Source organism: Salmo salar, chromosome ssa03, assembly GCF_905237065.1.
Source record: "Salmo salar chromosome ssa03, Ssal_v3.1, whole genome shotgun sequence".
NCBI lineage: Eukaryota > Metazoa > Chordata > Actinopteri > Salmoniformes > Salmonidae > Salmo > Salmo salar.
Genome location: NC_059444.1, coordinates 99,486,905 through 99,491,178, shown reverse-complemented (window position 1 = coordinate 99,491,178; position 4,274 = coordinate 99,486,905). Strand labels below are relative to the sequence as shown.

Below are 4,274 nucleotides of genomic sequence, written 5' to 3'. Positions count from 1 at the left end.
GAATCAGATTTAGAATGAGAATGTATTCTAGAATTAGAATCAGTTCTAAAATTAGAATCAGTTCTAAAATTAGAATCAGATATAGAATGAGAATGTATTCTATAATTAGAATCAGTTCTAGAATAAGAATCAGTTCTAGAATTAGAATCAGTTCTAAAATTAGAATCAGTTCTAAAATTAGAATCAGTTCTAGAATTAGAATCAGATTTAGAATGAGAATGTATTCTATAATTAGAATCAGTTCTAGAATAAGAATCAGTTCTAGAATTAGAATCAGTTCTAAAATTAGAATCAGTTCTATAATTAGACTCAGTTGTAGAATTAGAATCTGTTCTAGAATTAGAATCAGTTCTATGGTTTCTACATTTAAAAAAATCTATCTCTCGTTACACATATTTCTGTCCCTACCTTACTCAAAACCTTCTTCAGTATCTCCATGTTATATTAACCTCTCTCTCTCTCTCTTCCCCCACCAGGAGACGAAGTGTCTCAATATGTCAGTTGGTAGGGGGCTGACCCTGGCCTTCCCAGCTCTCCTGTGTTCCCTGGTCAGCTTGACCCTGGTGACCCTGGTCAGGGAGGTCGAAGGTCAGAAGGTCCCCATCCTCAACATCGCTGTGATCCTGGGCCGGACGCGCTACATCTCCGACCGGGACATTCGGGCTCTCTGGAGCAAAGACGACCCCATGGACGTCAACGTGGTTACCGTACTGGTCAACGAGACTGACCCCAAGAGTATCATCACCCACGTGTGTGACCTGATGTCTGGGACCAAGATCCACGGGGTCGTGTTCGGAGACGGGACGGACCAGGAGGCCATCGCTCAGATATTGGATTTTATTTCCTCCCAGACACTGATCCCCATCCTGGGCATCCACGGGGGATCCTCCATGATCATGGCTGATAAGGTGAGGAGGGAGGGAGGGAGGAGGGAGATCCTCTATGATCATGGCTGATGAGGTGAGGAGGGAGGGAGGAGGGAGATCCTCTATGATCATGGCTGATGAGGTGAGGAGGGAGGGAGGAGGGAGATCCTCTATGATCATGGCTGATGAGGTGAAGAGGGAGATCCTCTGTGATCATGGCTGATGAGGTGAGGAGGGAGATCCTCTATGGTCATGGCTGATGAGGTGAGGAGGGAGGGGAGGAGGGAGATCCTCTATGATCATGGCTGATGAGGTGAAGAGGGAGATCCTCTGTGATCATGGCTGATGGGGTGAGGAGGGAGATCCTCTGTGATCGTGGCTGATGGGGTGAGGAGGGAGATCCTCTGTGATCATGGCTGATAAAGGTGAAGAGGGAGATCCTCTGTGATCATGGCTGATGGGGTGAGGAGGGAGATCCTCTGTGATCGTGGCTGATAAAGGTGAAGAGGGAGATCCTCTGTGATCGTGGCTGATGGGGTGAGGAGGGAGATCCTCTATGATCGTGGCTGATAAAGGTGAAGAGGGAGATCCTCTGTGATCATGGCTGATGGGGTGAAGAGGGAGATCCTCTGTGATCGTGGCTGATAAAGGTGAAGAGGGAGATCCTCTGTGATCATGGCTGATGGGGTGAGGAGGGAGATCCTCTATGATCATGGCTGATGGGGTGAGGAGGGAGATCCTCTATGATCATGGCTGATGGGGTGAGGAGGGAGATCCTCTGTGATCATGGCTGATAAAGGTGAAGAGGGAGATCCTCTGTGATCGTGGCTGATAAAGGTGAAGAGGGAGATCCTCTATGATCATGGCTGATAAAGGTGAAGAGGGAGATCCTCTGTGATCGTGGCTGATAAAGGTGAAGAGGGAGATCCTCTGTGATCGTGGCTGATAAAGGTGAAGAGGGAGATCCTCTGTGATCGTGGCTGATAAAGGTGAAGAGGGAGATCCTCTGTGATCGTGGCTGATAAAGGTGAAGAGGGAGATCCTCTGTGATCGTGGCTGATAAATGTATCATTATAATGATTTGTGGGGGGGGATATTTGTGTCCTTTTTTACACATCCTAACTCCCCCTGAGACACCTGCAGGGTTTCCATTGGGAGCGAATGTGGTTAAGTGCCTTGCTGCCTTCTTGCTCAGCAGCACATTAACAGATTACCTCTCGGCTCAAGGTATTTGAACCAGCAACTTTTCGGGTACCGACCCAACTCTCTAACCTCGAGTCTACCTGCTGCACCCGAGGTGAGGAGGGAGGGAGGGACGGAGAGGGGGAGAGGGGAAGAGGGGGTGGGGAGGGAGGGAGGGAGGGAGGGAGGGAGGGAGGGAGGGAGGGAGGGAGGGAGAGAGAGAGGAGAGAGGAGAGAGAGAGGAGAGAGGAGAGAGAGGAGAGAGAGGAGAGGGAGAGAGAGAGGAGAGGGAGAGAGAGAGGAGAGGGAGAGAGAGAGGGAGAGAGGAGAGAGAGGAGAGAGGGAGAGAGAGGGAGAGGGAGAGAGAGAGGGAGAGAGAGGGAGAGAGAGAGAGAGGATAAGTGCTAATCCGAGGTCTTGAGCAGAGTGGAGGTGGAGAGGAATCTGTTGTTTACACAGGAAGAAAACTGTCAGCACCACACACACTCAGAGTTACCTGTGGCTGGTCACACTGTCTCTCTCTCTCTCTGTCTCTCTTTGTTCAATTCAATTCAATTCAATTCAAGGGGCTTTATTGGCATGGGAAACACATGTTAACATTGCCAATGCAAGTGAGGTAGATAATATACAAAAGTGAATTAATCTCTCTCTCTCTCAGCTGAACCCCCGCTCTCTGTTTCGCTCTCTGTTTCTCTCTCTGTTTCGCTCTCTCTCTCTCTGTCTCTGTTCAACTGAATCTCTATCTCCAGGTAGTCTCTAGTACTGACTGGTTCTACCTCCAGGTAGTCTCTAGTACTGACTGGTTCTACCTCCAGGTAGTCTCTAGTACTGACTGGTTCTACCTCCAGGTAGTCTCTAGTACTGACTGGTTCTACCTCCAGGTAGTCTCTAGTACTGACTGGTTTCTACCTCCAGGTAGTCTCTAGTACTGACTGGTTCTACCTCCAGGTAGTCTCTAGTACTGACTGGTTCTACCTCCAGGTAGTCTCTAGTACTGACTGGTTCTACCTCCAGGTCTCTAGTACTGACTGGTTCTACCTCCAGGTCTCTAGTACTGACTGGTTCTACCTCCAGGTCTCTTTTTTACTTAACACTTATTTTTTTACTTAACACTTATTTTTTACTTAACACTTATTTTTTTGTACTTAAAACTGCATTGTTGGTTAAATGCTCGTCAGTCAGCGTTTCACTGTAATGTCCACACACTCGTTGTATTTGGTTCATGTGACGAATACAATTTTATTTTGATTTGAAGTGTTGCGCCATGAACAGTTTTCTAAAAACACATTTTCCTCCAGCAGCGACCTGCTGAGGAGCTGCAGGAGGATAAAATCCCTCTCTGAATGTTTTCCTCCTGCAGCGACCTGCTGAGAAGCTGCAGGAGGATAAATCCCTCTCAGAATGTTTTCCTCCAGCAGCGACCTGCTGAGGAGCTGCAGGAGGATAAATCCCTCTCTGAATGTTTTCCTCCTGCAGCGACCTGCTGAGAAGCTGCAGGAGGATAAATCCCTCTCAGAATGTTTTCCTCCAGCAGCGACCTGCTGAGGAGCTGCAGGAGGATAAATCCCTCTCTGAATGTTTTCCTCCTGCAGCGACCTGCTGAGGAGCTGCAGGAGGATAAATCCCCTCTCTGAATGTTTTCCTCCTGCAGCGACCTGCTGAGGAGCTGCGGAGGATAAATCCCTCTCTGAATGTTTTCCTCCTGCAGCGACCTGCTGAGGAGCTGGAGGATAAATCCCTCTCAGAATGTTTTCCTCCAGCAGCGACCTGCTGAGGAGCTGGAGGATAAAATCCCTCTCAGAATGTTTTCCTCCTGCAGCGACCTGCTGAGGAGCTGGAGGATAAATCCCTCTCAGAATGTTTTCCTCCTGCAGCGACCTGCTGAGGAGCTGGAGGATAAATCCCTCTCAGAATGTTTTCCTCCAGCAGCGACCTGCTGAGGAGCTGGAGGATAAAATCCCTCTCAGAATGTTTTCCTCCTGCAGCGACCTGCTGAGGAGCTGGAGGATAAAATCCCTCTCAGAATGTTTTCCTCCTGCAGCGACCTGCTGAGGAGCTGGAGGATAAAATCCCTCTCAGAATGTTTTCCTCCTGCAGCGACCTGCTGAGGAGCTGGAGGATAAAATCCCTCTCAGAATGTTTTCCTCCTGCAGCGACCTGCTGAGGAGCTGGAGGATAAAATCCCTCTCAGAATGTTTTCCTCCAGCAGCGACCTGCTGAGGAAAT

At 48.8% G+C, this 4,274-nt stretch overlaps 1 pseudogene; it reads left to right on the top strand.

Annotated features, from left to right (window-relative positions):
• The first annotated feature begins 488 nt into the window (after nucleotides 1-488).
• Nucleotides 489-4,274, top strand: part of LOC106595263 (glutamate receptor ionotropic, NMDA 2A-like) — a 257,219-nt pseudogene continuing 253,433 nt past the window's right edge.